The sequence below is a fragment of the Rhipicephalus sanguineus genome, chromosome 1, assembly GCF_013339695.2.
Source record: "Rhipicephalus sanguineus isolate Rsan-2018 chromosome 1, BIME_Rsan_1.4, whole genome shotgun sequence".
Taxonomy (NCBI): Eukaryota; Metazoa; Arthropoda; class Arachnida; order Ixodida; family Ixodidae; genus Rhipicephalus; species Rhipicephalus sanguineus.
Genome location: NC_051176.1, coordinates 129,363,922 through 129,381,775, shown reverse-complemented (window position 1 = coordinate 129,381,775; position 17,854 = coordinate 129,363,922).

The window sequence follows — 17,854 nt, the reverse complement described above, 5'->3', positions numbered from 1 at the left end:
GTGGGAACATTCACTAAACGTTATTACGGAACTGAAGGTATAATCTTTTCGCCCAGTATTCTCCTACGGTGGTAATAGAATGTAGACGGCAGAAATTTTATTCAGTATGCATCATTCATTAAGAGTTTCAATGTGCAAACTAATGAGCACACGCTTTCGCAATTGAACAATTCAAAAGCGAAACCACACGCAAGCAATTATTGAACCTCAATAGATAATATACACCTCCGTGAATGTATTTACGCACCAGCATTTGATAGTCCTTGAACTCTGCAGCTCTTGGTCCACCGGTACTGCAATGGTTGAACATTTCGATTGCGGTGAGAACGCAACTCGCTGACTTGCACGCTCGGCCGCGAAGAACACTTGATCGACAGAACTCCAAAGTACCAGATGGAGAAGATGCCAAGTAGGCTGGTATGGGTCACCGAGCCGCTGCGAAGCACTGTCGTAACAGCTGAAGGCCTGGGCATCGCTGGACACGACGCGAATTCTGCTACTCTCCGGATGCTGCAAAGGAGACGAGCACGCATATTTCTACAGTGGAAAGATGAAACCACACCATTGCTTCTATAAGGAGAAATCATGCTATACTGTGGCTTAATAAACCTTCTTGGAATTGCAAGACAAAAACCTTGCATTACAGGACTAATCTTGCGATAATAGTCACGTTGAAAATTACTACATTGAGCTCTTTTACTGCACGAAATTACTTAATCGGGAATGGCTAAGTGAACAGGTAAGGGAGCTTGAGCAACACAGGAAACGTTATGTCCTACAGGAAACGTATCCTACAGGAAACGGTTATGTCATCAAATGCTCGTAATTGCCATGGGATCGTCCATTATATGACTACCGATAATTTGGGAACAGAGGTCATTGAACAGAAGGCCCTCGCTTACTTTGCGCCCACACCAAATATTTTTCGTCCGTTACGTGGACGACTGCTTCAGCATTATACAAGTGTAAGACGCAACATGTCTCCTGAATCTTCTCAACACCATAGAAACAGCCATGCAGTGCACTGCAGAATACAAGTTGGATAACATCCTTTCCATCCTCCACGTCTGCGTGAGTGAACAGGAACAGAATCTCGTTCGGCGCACGGAAGGACTCATACCGGCTATTCATGCCATCAGGCTTGCCAGAAGCCTTCCGCTGTTTTATCTCTCGTTTTATCGAAAGCCGTCTCAAAGCAGGCCTTCTGCAGGGCGCGCCGGTGTTCTGTCCGTTCCAGGGGTCAGCAAAGCTCTAAACCGCATGTTTACATACGACATTCACAATCTACGCATGCCGTCCAAGAAACTGAAACATCAGCTTGTTAACATCGGGGATCCGATAAACAGCGAGAATTCCCCCTTGTCGACAAAGTACCATGTGCAGACTGCAGCTACATCGGCGAAACTGCCAAGTTCACGAGGATACTGAAGGAGCGTCAGAGAGAAATCTGCAACAAGAAAGCATCGAACGTCCTGGCTGAGCATGCAGACATTCACGGTCACCGCATCGATTGGGATGACTTCAATACAATAGCCAAGGAGAAGAATCTAGCAACTAGAATACTTCTAAAATTTTTATTCAGTCTACAACATCACCAACATGAACAATGGAAATGTGCCCGCTAACGACACCAACTCGCTAAGTCATATTTTAGTAGAAAAGACGTAAGTCTTCTGCTTGTTTTAGCGTGATGAAGGAACCTGTACAAGCCCGTAAACGTCCCTCGTGTGTTTTCGCCTTGACTTGGTTAATGACCGCAATCTTAATGTTACCTGACCAATCGAACTTTCGTCGAACTCTTGACTACATATTCTACCTGTCAAGATTTCGCATATTAACAATGGATGGAAAAAGTCCATTAAGATCCTTCGGAGCGCGCTCTATCAGATGTCGCAGATGTTGGGAAATAATACGGGGCTTCAACTGGACTCGCCGGGGGAATGGATTGCATGTCAACGCAACAAGCAGTGCACAGTTTGGCAATGTCCCTGCAGGATAACATTGGCAATGCATGGTTTGGTATATTGGGCATTTTTAGGCCCACCCAAAAATGAATGGACGAATTTGGAAGTCTAGTTGCAACAAGTCATAAATGGCTTCGCCCCTGCCTACAATTCAGTGAGGACCTTCTCTACGCTACCTTCTCCCACTTCCAAAAAACGCCAAAACTGACCTTGCACAATTCCAGCATTGAGTAGAACCATGTACGAAACTGGCTACCCAATTCAAACGTTGACTTCACTCATGTTCAAAACAAACTCGGCCCACTCCAGACATTTGAGTAATAGAATTGTTGGGTTTTACGTCTCAAAGCCAGCATTTATGAAGGACGCCACAGTGGAGGGCTGCGAAAATTTTGACCTCCTGGGGTTGTTTACCATGCACCTAAATCTAAGGCGTTAAGAAAAACCAACATTGGCCGCGTTGCCCAGACGAATGCAAATAAAAATTAAGGTCGCAGCAGGAATCTGACCCCAGAATTCTGCGTGGTAATCAGGTATTCTACCACAGAGCCACGCCAGATCTAGAAACTGCTTTGGAAAAAGACCCTATGCAGGCGTTGTTGAATTAACTTAGAACACGCAGGCGTAATATCGGTGCAACGTAAATAGTGGTTGTAGTGCTGTTAATCTAATTTTATAACAAAACAACAAACATTACATATGTACTCCTATGATACAGGCATCATGTCGGGTTAACGTCAGTTGAGGTTCCAGGGATGGCTTCGCTTTTATAGCAGCCTAATAAAGATTACATTTCTATCTATGATTCAGCAAGCTATATTCAATCGTTGCCCGACCACAGAGGAATACGCTAACGAAAGTTACGTATGGCACTGTAATGTGCACTTCGTTTCGATAATACTGACGTCTGTGCTCCAACATGAGTGCTGACGTTACGTCCGACTACAAGCTACCCTGTGAACGCCAGTGTAGTCGACGTGCCTGGTAAGCCCACGATATGCACACAACTGCTACACTTACAACAACACGTCGGTCCACGTCGTAACGCTTGGCTCAAAGCCAAAAAATTTATCATACACAAATACTCGCTGACTGCTTCGCATGAAACCAATTCCCACAAGGCGTGGGATCTGTCGAATTTTTATTAACAATAAAGCTAAAGCAGTATTTTTGCACCTCGAAACAGCATTGCTGAAATCGTGCTAATTGAGCTAATCATGCTAACTGGCACACAAATAGAGCGGGTACAATTAACCAAGACAGTGGAAACGTTCCTAATTAGCCACATCAATTACGTCGCCTCTGCCCACACTGGACAAAAGTGTAAAAGACGAAACTCATGCGCAAAAGCATTAAACAAGTCCTCAGCCCACCCCAAAACACGAGTGTCTCCCGAATCGACCAACTAGGCATGCACAACGACATCGACGAAGTCATCGAGGCCGCGAGTACGACCCCAGTGGTCCGCCTCTCCTCCTCCAAGGCAGGCCGTCGACTTTTAAACGAGGCTGGTATGTCCCCCCACCCCTACCTTGAACGCTCTGTAACCCTCCCGAGAGATGTCTGAGATACCTACATGGTGACCCCATTCCCACGAAACGTCCACCAACACCAACAAGGGCAGACGCCTGGCCCGGGCTCGCGCGATCCTCGACCGCACCGCCGCGAATCGCGACTCTATCGTACTCGTCGATGCGGCGCAATACGGTAACTCCTCCACCTTTGCACTCGCGCTAGTAGACGGCGACGGAGCCCTACGCTCAGCCGCCTCGGTTAGACTAGCAACGAGCGCCATAGCTGAGCAGGTCGCCATAGCTTTAGCGATGATCGATCGCTCGCACACCAGCGTCTTCACAGACTCCAGAGCCGCCATTCGGGCTTACGAAACCGCAATATCGCGCGTGAGGCAGCCCAAATTTTACAAACACACAAGCACATGGGCTGGCACTGCCTCTCTTGGTTCCCTGCCCACATGAGCAAAGACGTCCACTCATGACCGAGCGCGAGAACTCACCCGCCGCGACGATCAATCAGCCACCGAAGAGCTGGGCCCAGACATACAGTTTAGCTTAACGACCCCTTACTCACCTTCCACGAAATCACCTCTCACTATCGTAACAACAGAAGCTAATACCCCCTAGCACACACAAAGCTTGAACGCGCGCAAGCGGTAGCCTTTCGCATGCTACAAACGAGATCGTACCCATCACGTTGCCTACTCGACCATTACAACTCAGACATCACTCCACAATGCCCAGATTGCACATAAATTTTATTGTTCACTCTCGCACATGCTCTGGTAATGTCTAGCGTTACCTCGGGGACCTCTCACCAGTTAGTCCGACTGGGAAGAGGCACTCAGGAGCTCCGAGCTCGACCATCAACTCAAGGCAGTCCAGAGGGCCCAAGAACTGGCGGAACCCCACGACGTTCCCGACCCGACTCGGGCGTCGTCTACGGTAGCGGCTGATAGGGTGTCCCTCGTGGATGACCCGGCGACTTAAACTCCTCAGGACCTGTGAATAAAGTTCTTGATGACTGACGAAATGACCACGTAAACCATACGATTATTCTGAACTCTGAAAACGCGTCATATTTATTGCAATCGTCCTAAATCTATCAGCAAGTTTCTTTAAAGATACACTTTTTGCCAGCTTACAGGCTCGCACTATTACGAAAGCACGTCTTTTGTGCAATATGTAAAGTGCCACACCTTTTTCACTCCATTGATTTTTTTGTAGAACACAAGAATACGCAAGTTAGTCTAATGTGAACTTGTAGGCCATGACGGAACTACAAGCATCGCCTATATTATAACACTGAATAGCGACAAGCACTAGCCGGACTAAACGCTAACAAGACAAACACTACACGCATAGCTGAAGACTCAATTAAATGGTGTAACTTTAGTTACGTAAAAGTGCTACAATTTTCGCCACGGACGAAAGAAGGGGAAATTTCGCAGGTCTCGTTTCTCTTTGTTAGACACGATGTTGTGTTTAACAAAAAATACGAGCCCTTAAAAATACCCTTTCCTTCGTTCATTCGTAGCGGGATTCTCGTTATGGCCGACTTGATGCCACGTTGTGTCTAACAAAGAAAAACGAGCCCTTAAAAATTCCCTTCTTTTAGAGCTGTGCGAATAGTGAATTTTGAAACCAAATGGAATGCGAATCGAATAGTGATGACACCGAATCGAATACTCTTGGGATAGTTTTCGAATAATAAGACAACCATTTTCCAAACAGTCCTACATTCCACAACATTTTAATTTAAACAATTATTCACAAACTTTCACCAAACAACATTACGGTTACTTTTAACCGACCCAAATACCTCGGTTATGAATGCCGATGTAAGCTCGTATACTCTATACAGCAACGACCAGAGCCTTCGAAATATTTCGCAACTGTAGGTTTCAATACAGCAGTGACTACCGTAATCATGGTGATACCTAGTCGCTTGCTTCTAAATAAAATTGAGACATAAAAACTAATAAATTTTTAACCGAACACCACGCATACAGCTAAATCTGTCATATAACTGATAAATCTGACATTACAACATGGGCCTCTGCACCGAAAGCATCAGTGTTGAAAGCTGCATCTGCAAGAACAATTTACGCGTCTGTTGTCTATAGGGAAGCTGAACGCAGCCGTAGTCCCCACCGTCAGTTATTGCAAGACGAAGACAGGAACTGAGTAATGCGATGCAGCATAGTAAAAATTGAGTAGGAGTGGAGTTGTAAGAAGAAAAAAAAACGCCTACATCCGGTAATCAATTTAGCATAGGGAATCTCGTAAAATGTTGGGCTGCGTGCATATTGGTAATTCAGTGATTAAAGACGAAAAATTACCTTCGGCTGTTCCAGAGTTTCATTGTGTTCGGGTTCTCCCGTCGGTGCTGATTATTCGTTGCTAGGCTTTAGTTAGGTGATGCTAGCTTATTTCTACGCTGATTTTCAGGGCAGAGAGTTTCGAGTTAAACCACAGACGGTTACGGACGACATGGATGTCCGAAATCCAGAGACAGAAACTCGCGCAGAAACCAAGCGTTCACCCGTTCCCATATCTACGGGCATGTCATCGTTGGTGTAGGCCTTCCATCTGTTCGGGGTCTTCACGCAGCCGCCGCTGCCTTTCCCGTTACCTAGTATTCTCTCGCTGTACGTACTCAGGATCTTCGGCTCGCCGCCGTCGCTTCGCAGCCATTTGTTGTTGGGCTAACTGTTGCCTTCATTTTTAGTGGACCAGTGGCGAGTAGTGGGATTTGCCCAATTTCTGCGGCACATACCCGTTCATGGTGACGATAGTTATTGGTTTGTCGGACAGGGAACGATTTGCTAAACAGCCTCGCTGTTAAAACATGCGGTATTTCGAATGTCTGTTATTGATTCGAGTACCGAATCGAATAGAATACTATTCGAAATTTTCGAATATTCGCACACCCCTACCTTCTTTCGTTCATTCGTAGCGGGGGTCTCGTTCTGGCATACTTGATGCCTGCAGGTTGTATACGAGTGATTACTGTCCAGCTGCCAGCTCGTAAGAAGATCACGCCCTACGTGCCGTCAGCACGCAAAAGATCTCATCATGATTATACCAACATTTGTACATTAATTGTAATAACATACGAAGTGCCGTGTGCGTATACTGCTTACGTGTATAATGCGTATATGTATGCGTCGAAATGTTTGCTATGTAAAATACACTGTAGTACTCTGTTGTATTCCGGAACATGTTAACCGCAGAGTGCCGTTTCATGCGTATATACAGGGTGTTTCAGAAAAAAGCACCAAGTATTAAAAATATTAAGCTTAGGTGATACGAGTCTCCAATTAGCGCAGTATTGTTCTGAGCCATGTCCAGGAATTGGGGACATTAGAGTGCCTCGATGTCCTTCTCGCCCGCCCCAGCGGTGGGCGAGGAGGACATCGAGGCACTCTAGGGCACATCAGAGCCGTCGATGGGGAGAGTCTGGCGAATGGGCGGGGCAGTGACGTCGCGGCGATGACGCTTGTCACGTCACCGCCACGCCCCCGCTCCGGCGGCGTCCGCCATATATAGTCTTTCCGTGCGACGGGCGCACGGCTGAGGCTATGTACGCGCTGTTCATTCGTGAAATCTAGCGCTCCTAAACAAATTGCGAAAGCGAAATTGTGCAAGAACATTGTTATACAAATTTAATGAAAAAACATGGTTGATCCCTCCGTCATAGGAATCGGTATAACACGAAAGTGAAACGTGTCTTCACAGAAGTAGTGCTTATTGTGTAGTGATATATGAGAGCTTGTACAATGTCTATTCGTGTTTGGCAGCTATAGCACAGTTTGACGTGGATGCACCCATGTTGACAGCATGTCTCTAACGCGACGACTAACGCCCATGATCATGATTAAACCGTTGTGGTAGCTGACGGTGTGAACACATATTTGGACACAGCGAATCGTGAATTCCGCGTAAGGATGGTATCAACAAGCTCATATCAACACTGGTACCCGGTATGCACTTCTTCAAAGCGTCGTCAATAAAGGAGAGAAACGGCACGGTGTGCGCTTTCTAGTAATGGGTAGCCGACGCCTGTGCTCATGCATACATAACACACACTGCGCTTAAGCCACACAGGAGGTAGAGGTTCGTAGCCCGAGTCGCAAACGCGTGCGTCCCGCTGGCCTCTGTCTCGCAGGCACTGCTCTCGCTCCACCAAGGCACGACATTCGCCCGTCGAAATCGCGTCCTTTCTGCAACGCCTATTGCAGCAGTTTTGTTTGTCGGTGCTCTCGCAATTGAAGCAGTCGGCGGCGGAGAAATCCCGTTGGTGCACGTGGAAACTGCACTACTCCGATGAGCCGACGCACGCTAACACGAAGCCAAAGGTAAAGAACGTAACTGATTCATGGGTGCCTCGGCGACGCCAGCTCGGCCAGTCTACACACGCTTTAACCATGACCTCCGAATGTCGCGTGCAATCGCGGAGTAAGCGCTAGTAAGTGTCGATCGTGAAGCATTACTTCTTTTCACATCTCACAGACGGTGGCACCGCCCCGCTCCGCCCGCCGCGAAAGAGAATGTGTGAAAGATATAAGGCGCGTTCGCGCCATGCCTAGCATCTCCCGAGTTAGCTTAGTCGGTAGGGCGTCGGGCGCTTGCCGTCGCGGCCGCAACGTCGTGGGTTCAATTCCAACCGGGGTACATTTTTCTTGGTTTTTTCTTTCTCACCTGTTGGCGTCCATTTTATCAATGTCATATCCGTGACGGATGTACTTGGTGGACCCCGGCATAGAACACTTTCGTGTTAAAATATGGCGCGACTTAGACGTGTCCAAACATCGTGAAACTGAGTTGTGCACGCCGATTCGAGTCCACGACGTTCTACGATAGCGCTGTGCTTTGAGAGCGCAGCTCTTAGGCGTCTGTTCCTGCGTTGTTCGGCATCGCCGTTGGCGTAGTCGGCGTAACCGATAAAGCGAACGAGGACGAAAGACAGCGAACGTGGATTCTGTCGATATCACGAGCCACTGACCTCTAACATCGCTTTTTTTCCTCCGTCATGCGTGCTCGCCCTTCGGTCGGAGCTCGTGCGCATGCAGGGCTGGTGGGTGCGCTGCTACTGTCTCGCTTGTGACTGGGATGTCGATGACTCCTGCAATGCACAGAGTGGCGTGCGTAACACTCGAGCACTGGTAGTTTCTGTGGCAATATGTAACGAATGTTCCAATACGGATAGCCAGAAATTCAAACACAGTTCGCGTTGCCTCAACACAAAGCGGCGCTCAGAATTCGCATGAGGGAGTATTGTGATCATGGGTGACTTTTCGAGCTATGAAGACCTGTGGGTTTGAGTCTATCTTTGTTTTTTTAAATGCGAAGCCGGCACGGGGACGGAGCCCCGCCCCTAGAAAACGGACCAATCAGAAGTTTACGCTTGGAGTTCCGAGTTCTGAGAACAGCCACGCGTCTAGCATACGGCCCCCGGGTCCGTGGCCTTGAAACACTCTGCGACTTCGAGCGCATCTGTTTTTCTATCTACCTATCTAGCCGCCTACGAATTTGTGCTCTCCTGGTCGTTTCGTTCATAGGGTGTATACCAAAATTGGTATGGCATAATGTGACTGTATGACAAACATAAATGACTGGTCATAACATGAAAATAATGTAATGCATGTCATGTACAGTGTGATTTTCATGCCACAGTCTTGGTGCTCTTGCGGCCGTTTCCTTAATTTGATATATACCAAAATTGGTATGGCTTGACAAGAGTGTATGGCGAACATGAATAACAGGAGTTAATATGAAAATCATGACACGCGTGTCGTGTACAGCATGACTTACGTGCCACGCTCATGGTGCGATGGCGGCCGTTCCGCCAGACTGATATACACCAAAATTGGTATTGCGTGATGTGACTGTGACGAGCATATATAACAGGTGTGATTTTTGTAACATGTCACGTGACAAGTGTTACGTGAGAATCATTGCATACCACGCCGGAAAAGTCTGTGCACGTGTTCTGGCAGCAAAGCAGAAGATAAAGAAGAGGACGGATTGCGTGCCGGTTCATGATGATGACAATTTTTATTCGCCACTAACGGGGATTCTCCAAGCTTAAACAGCTCTGCTTTTTAAAGAAACAGAGATACCAGCGCACGTAATTGTATTAAGGCCACAAAAGCGCAAAAGCGGGCGTACACAAGCGGGACCCCAAAGTGCCTTGCGTACGTAAGCCCCTTACGTTCCTTTGAATAGTGCATGGGCGCGGCTGAGAGTACAAGGAAACGTAAGAGGGTGAATAAGGAAGTGGCTTGAAGTCCCCGGCACTAAAACTCTACAATAAGAGAGAAAAAAAAAAAACTCACAGGGTCCCTTATGCATTCGCCTAAGACCACTCGAAGGCGAAAGGCACCTTCCTTTTCTTCAGTTGATGTATTGTTCTTCACGCCCCCCCCCCCCCCTCGAAAGCATTGTGAACTAACATTTTGCACTGCCTCCAAGATCGGAGGCACTGCAATCTTTCTACACCACATCTGGTCGTGTGCTGACGTCATCGCGTGAAGTCACGTTATTCGACGTCATGATGACGTCACAATCTTTAGTCGTATGGTCACGTCATTACGTGATGATTTTTGACATCCCTCGTGTCAATTTTCGCGTTTGCTGAGGCATCTAAGGTTTTCGTCAGAGCAGGTGCAGGGCCCCTGTTAGGCGCGTGTTAAATGAAAATAATACCTCGTTCGGATAGTCTGATAGCGGACATCCTGTTGGTTTACTTTACAAAATCATTTTTCTGCTCAACTTCTTCGCGCTCTATACTTCCTAATCACGAAATTTCATCGAGCACATAAGGGCCCCTTGCTATAGTGGAAGCAGGGGCGTAGCCAGAAATTTTTTTCGGGGGGGGGTTCAACCATACTTTATGTATATTCGTGCGTGCGTTTGTATGTGTGCGTGCCTATATACGCAAGCAAAACTGAAAAATTTCGGGGGGGGGGGGTTTGAACCCCCCCCAACCCCCCCCTTGGCTACGCCCCTGAGTGGAAGAGCTTCCTGCACGAGCACAGACATCGTGCACTATATGTGCATTACTAAAAAGCGCAAGGCACATTCGCTTAGCACAGAGGCGCAGATTAATTTACATGCGGGAATTAAACGTGAAACTGGTAGCATGTACACAAGCGGCAACACAGCTGTAAATGACACCATAGGCTGACAGCCACAGAAACGCAGACCACATAACGCACAACACATGCCAGGTAACCGCCGCAGCTGACGCGCGGCGGCACTAACCTGCGATATCGAAATAAATCTTCCCTCACAACATCACGGTAACATCCCAAGCTCGTGCTCAGAACGCGCGATAAATTGCGTAAACGCAACACATCACGCTTGACAATTATAACGTGATCCCTGCAAAATTTCAATCTGCCCAAGCGATCGAAACGCGAACCATAAAACTCCATTTTTTTCAGCGTGACAAAATTATTTAGTTTGTGCGCCTGAAAGGGCCCCACACAGTAAACCACTTTACACCCTTAAGGGGGTTTTGCCGTGTCTATAACTAACACCCTTACACCCTAGGAAAAGGGTGTTTTCACATATCAAAACACCCATACCATAGGGTGTTTCCAATGGCCTAAACACCCTTATCACTGAAAAATTTGAAAAAAAAAAATCTACCAGTCAGGGAACATGCAATTATAGATGACACCAGCATAGGAGGTGTGCGCACGCGCCACACCGCGGCACACACAAAAAAGCGTATTGTAAAATACCACATGGACGGAGCGCTCGTGCTACACAGCCTTACACTGACCATCTGGTATATATAGCAATAGTATCTTAAGCCGCCGTTCAGTGCCGGTGGAGATATTTCTGTTCCGTATAAATGAACATTAAACATTAAGAGAATAGGCGTAAATTTATGCTACGCTTGTAGATAGCCCTAAAAGAGACATATCTTTTAATCTAAACTCGCCGAAGATCCAACGACATTTTAATCAGCGAGTCCCAGTTATCATCTGGCACGCTGTGGTATGGGCCATGGGTGTTTCGATAACACGTAACACCCTTAACTCCTAAAGTGTGTCTAGCTAGAGCATTACCCCCTAAAGGCTGTTTTGGGGAAGGAAAGCACCCTTACACCCTAATTTTTGCAAATTTGGTTAGGCAAAAGGGTGTTTTGCTTGCTTGAAACCCCCTTAAGGGTGCAAAGTGGTTTACAATGCATTGCACAACAAATAATAAGTTTGTGTTAATGGTACGCTGTTTATAATGCCAGCAATATTCGAGCGAAATACTCAAGTACGTATCTCGCATAGCACGGAGCAGTCGGTCGGGGTCCATTTGCTGCGTCTGATGTCTCTGATCCAAAGGCGTCGTCGCTTCTTTTCCTTCGGAAGCCTAAAAAAGGCGGAAATCCTGCGCGCTGCTGTTTGAACAGCTAACCGCGCAACAGCAGCCCATCGCACGCAACAAATTCACCCTTGAATGCGAGGAGCAGTCGCCATGAATACGCGCGGCTTCGCACAAGTAACCTACGCGCGCTCCTCAGCGATCGTGTAAGTGCGGCGCGCCGGCGTCTCGCGGCAGCGCCGGACTCCGCGCCGCGCGGTCTGTCGCCACTGCCGCCCGCCGCCGCCGGCGAGGAGAGAGGGTTTACGTCACGAGAAGAGGGCGGCGCTAGGGCGGAGCTCGGAGAGATGAAACAATCGCCAAACTCTCCCGAAGGGTATATATGGGTCTGGGGGACATTAGAGTTACTGTATATGCTACCTTTATGTAGCATATACAGTAATTCTAGGGGACATTAGAGTCACTAGAAAATCGGAGTACCGCAAAGGTAGGCTGCACGCGGGCAACATTGAGCGGCGGCGGCCTTTTCCCTTCCAGACCGTCCGGCGCGTTGCTAGCGTGTGTTGAGAAGTCACCGATCTTTTAGCCTCGGAGCCTTGTTACGCTCGTCGGAACTGCGTTATGTGTGTGTGTATTTCTTCAAGAGGATATTAGAAGCGACCTCGAGTCATCGACAGTTATGAATCGACTGCGCGGTAAGCGGTGTAACTAATGAAACGTGCGGCGAATCTTGCCATGTGCTCGCTAATTCTCTTCATGGCTTCTTCGGTGTCCGTGTCACGGCCGGGTGTGTTCGCTAGGTCCGGAGCTGTAAACATAGTTGCATTAGCGCAGTGACTTCGTGCGACATGCCATTTACTTCGACACTTGGTGAATCTTGACTGTTTGCGCTAGCTGTGCAGTCGGTGTTCAGGTTCACTTCATAGCGCACTCGAGAACATTATGGAACAACATCGAGAACATTCAACACTGCGTCCTTCGACTGATCGCTGACGCATACCTACTTGCGCACCACGCTTGCTGTTCAACTGGGTGTTATGTGTTATAGAAATGGTGTGCGTACGGTAATTGGAAGTTGTGCGCGACGTATTTATGTCTCGGTTCGGAACGCCAGCAGCCGAACGCACGGGCGAATCGGCGCGTGGTAGGTAAGGTGCATCTTATTTTGCGAATACGCTGTCGTTTCCTAACAGATACGTAGAAAATAGGCCATCAAAAATGGCTGGCATCACTAATTAAGTGTTTCATTAGCTATTTTTGTCTCCTTAATATTTCCAACATTGCAGTGCATTTGCTAATATTTTTCTGTGTTCCGACGAAAATTTTTTGTTGTTGTTGACGTTGCCAGCACGTACACAGCTGGGGCTTGTTCGATTTCTGCTCTGCTTTTAATTTCAGCTTTTTTTTTTCATAATACACTCTTATTAAAACTTACTCGACACAGTGTTTTATGTTCTTTTGATCAGAAACAGCACATCCCGGAAACTTTTAAAGCGCATGCTGCTGCAGTACAGTATGTATATAGACCTATAGGGCTCGAATGAAATCGATTCCCTCAATGCATGGAATCTGCCGTTTTTTTTTCCTGTGATCATTTTTACCCTCTTAACAGTTTTGTAAGTGTACGCTCGGCGCATTGCAGCATTAGCAACATTTTTTTGCAAAAAAATTAAAAATACAGAATTGCCGTCGAGGTAATCAGTAAAGAGTTATTTTAATAAATCTTCGATTTCGCTCTCGTGCGCGAAACGCTTAAAACTCGAAATGCATGCACAATCTCTTCAAGAGATTGAGATATAAACAGCCGAGCAAATAGAAAGGTTGTAGTATGTAGTTTTCAATATCGCTGAACATAGCGAACCGAAAAGGGAAAGTATCCTGTCGCATGAGAGATTTTCCAGCAAAGTTTGTGTAGTTCACTGCAAAAAGGAGTGTGTTCTTCGAAGGGGGCGAATTCATTCCGCGGCAACTATGCAGCTACGTAGAACGGCGCTACGTTCTTGCTTCCCACACGGAATGCAAAAATATACGAGATTCTCGGAGTAGCTCACCAGCAACGTTCGGCTGCTGGTGTGCTACTCTGTCTATGCAGCCTCGTAGAACGACGCTCTTTGTCGTTAATTTTTCCCGCACAGAATCCAGAAATAAACCAGATTCCCAGATTACGCTCGGTTGCTGGTGAGCTACTCTGGCATCTGCATGACGCGTTTAAAAAAGCGACGAAGTACTTCGAGGGACCGTGGTACTGCTAAATGTCCGGCCACGCTCTGCGTTCAACGCGCCTGCACCCAAAGCGCTTGGAAGGGATATGGTGGCGAGAGGTCACGTGATGCCAGTAGGCCAATCGCGTCGGCGGCGGCGCGCGGAAAACAGATGCGATACTCTGAATTTTTTCCAGTGACTCTAGGGGACATCGACAACTAGCGCCATCTGTTAAGTTGGCTGCTGAGTGGCAGCGTCACTGAATGGGAAACGACTGTAGAATGGGAAATTTACTGTAGTGCAACGCTTCAATATACGCTTAAATCACTTCGTCCACATAATCTGGGAGCCCATCTCACAGTGCGAGAAGTTTTGTTTTATTCCCATAAACTTCTTAGGTTCGAGAACCACTTTAATGTGCTACGTGAAACTCCATGGGAGAGAATTTAAAAATTTATATAAAAACAATGCGCCCTCACCTGCTTAAATCACTGAAGTGACCCAATCTCGATTATTCAGTCTTCGAACCTGTGAAGTTTGGCTGATATTGGCGAAGTTTGTGAGGTTCGACAGGAAGTTTTATTAAAAGGTGCATTGCAGCGAAACCACCTTATAGGGGTGCATTCGCTTCATAGTGTTTTCGGTGGCCCCAAAGCACGTGAAAATGTCAGTGTTTTTATACAAGTTTGTTTTTCTTGAAGCTGCTCAAGATATAGAGTATATGATTACTGTGGAGGTCTTCAGTTGATAATTAGCAGTGAGAAATCGTAGGTTAATTAGAGCAGATAAAGAACGAGAATAGGTCCTCGTAATTCAAAGCAAGTAAGAATTAACAAGAGACATTGATACGCATGCGAATATTCCTCTATTGAGTATATGTAATCAAAGGTAGTAATGAATTTAACAATTTATTTAAGACTTAAAAACATAGCTACTGTTATAGCTAATTTCGAATCAAAGGTATAAAAGATATGGTAACCGTACTCCGGAATTAGAATACTTGCACTTAGTGTTAAATAGGAAAGGGGTAATTAAGAATGAACTGATCGGAGGATTGCGTTGTAATGTGTCACATGGAGTGGAGACGAAGAGGATGAAAGATATAAGAATCTTAAGTTGCGATGTCGACAAACAGTCATCATGCCGGCGCGCTAAACATAGCTGTGCCTTGCTAAGCCAAATGAATCGTAGCCAATCCTATTTAAGCCTAGTTGAGCAGGGCAGAACCTAATTAGCCAGGCATAATTAAGTCAAAGGCTAATTAGCCATAAATAAAGGGACACTGAAGCACTTTTGAAAAAAAAAAACGAGGTTATCGTGTCATGTTAAGTAATTTCGTTGCGGCAAACTCGAAAATCATGTCGAAAATTTGCATAGACTAATGCAAATAACTATTTTGCCGAAAACGAGCAACAGGCGCCTTGGGAGGCATTGCGAGTCTCGCCGCCGCCTGTGATTGGTCGAAGCTCCATGACATCATCGACGGTGTCGTTAAGACAGCTGACGGCGCATTCCAGCAGGCAATGCCGTGTTTGAACAACATTAGAATTCAATTAACCAAAGGACCAAGCAGGATTTCGTACAGGACACTCGACAATAGACCACACTGACACTATCAATCATGTGATAGAGAAATGCGTGGAATATAACCAACCCCTATTATAACCTTCGTAGATTACGAGAAGGCATTTGATTCGGTCGAGTATCAGCAGTTACGCAGGAACTACGGAATCAGGGCGTCGACGAACCATATGTAAAAATACTGGAATACAGGTGGTCAATAATTGCGGAGTCAACCCACTACGGCGTCCCTCATAATCATATCGTGGTTTCGGGACGTTAAACTTCAACAATTATTATTATTATTATTAACACTTGATACTGGTAGAGTATTGGTTTATGTAAATTGAATTACCAAAAATGAAAGCTCGAAGCCTTCATATTCAACCTGGTTGAATGTTTTCCCCGCAGTGCATTGGTTTAATCCGCACTCGTCTTAAGCGTCTAGTCGTGTTTTGGATTTATGAACTTGCTATATGACTGAAAAAAAGTCAGTTTCGCCGCAAGGGCGAAGCAATGAATGCGATAGCAAGAAATTAATGCTATACGAAGTGAGGCTCGCCAATGGATACTCTCAGTTTGAACAGCGCTCCTGTTGCAAAGGCGGCCGAAGCAGCGAAGGAAACTAGCGTGCTTCAAGTGTCGAGCTCCGACACTTGATAGTTCGCGCTCATCTTCTGTGTGCTCGTTTAGCGGCGTCTCTTGAGCTCGAGCGACTTTCGTACGTTCCGTAACATGAGCGCGGACATCACGGTGAAAGGTTGAAACATCCCTCTTGCCCTCTCCACGAGAAAACCGCGCGAGCAGACAGCGGAAGGCGAAGGTTCTCTCTCCGCAGATATACGAAGAAGCGAGCGAGCTCGCCGACGACTTTTAAATGCACCCGTTGCGCTCCTAGCGCCATCTCGCTGGTAATGAAGAAACGCTTATCAGCGCCGGCCGTCTCTGAGTCCGTCCAGCGGTAAAGGGTGTGTATATAACGCTCGCCGTTAGCTACGTGGAGGATCTGCGTTTCGTGGCGTAGTGGAGAGCGCCACTCGCTGCGGAGCAAGAGGTCCCTGGTTCGATTGCGCGCTTCGGAAGCATTTTTCTGGATTATTTTTCTTTGGGGCTTTTATATATATATATATATATATATATATATATATATATACATATACATACTTGTACATATACGGTGCATGACGGCGGCGACGGCAAAATCCAGCCGAGACTGTCCATATAATTGCTATCGCAATAAAAAGAAAACAAATATATATAATTATCCTGCGGCAAGAGCATCCACATGTACATACACGTGGATACTTGCGAATTATTAATAAGCAGATGACAGAACATGCCCAACATTAATTTAGGCAAAACTCGGTGCGTGACACTCTGGCGTTAATGATGAAGCGTGTGTAGGGGGTTGTTTTTCACGTATTATTTCTGTTATCCCCTAGCATCCTATGTAAATAGTAATAATTTAAGGGATTTTACTTGCCATAACCACATTGTCATTATGGGGCAAGTCGCAGTGGGGAATTCTGTAATAGGTTTAAACACCCGGGGTTCTTGAACGTGCGCCTAGGCCTAAGTGAGCGGATGTTCTTGCATTTCGTCCCCGCTGGAATACGGCCGCCATGACAGAGAATCGAACCCGCGACCTCGCGCTTAGCAGCGCCACACTTTATCTGCCAATCGCTCGCCCGGCGAGTATATACATTGTCTCGGCGGCGCTGGAATAAAATGTAACCCCTTTAGCTCACGCTAAGGAGACCACAGTAGCCTATGCTCTGGAGAGACATTCATTAAACTACTTTATTAGTCGATTGCATTGTTCGTCCCACCCTCACCCTGAAGCATTTTCCACATCACCCGTTGTTGCACAGCCTGCGGTATCGGCCCACTCGAGTTTTGGTACCAATGGTATTCGCGCCGCCGAACGCCGGATATTTAAAATCACGAGCCATACAACACTCTCTCTTTAATGAATGATAGTTACTTAGCACCCTCTGACGGTGCGATGTGTTTATTGACATTACTGTATAATTGCGACGATGGTGATGAGTGATATGGTAGTCGAGGAAACCGTAAGGTTTCTGACAAATTAGGTCTGTAGATTAGTAGGTGAACATCGTGTCTGCCAAGCATGAAAATAATAAAAAGTAGTCCGCGCATCTCAGACGGAGCCACACTTCCTGCAAGACGCGCGTCGCGCACTGCAGCACACTGCTTTCAGCGTCATTGATTACAGCACGTGACTTCAGTTAACTTCGCATTGCGAGACGCTCAATGTGG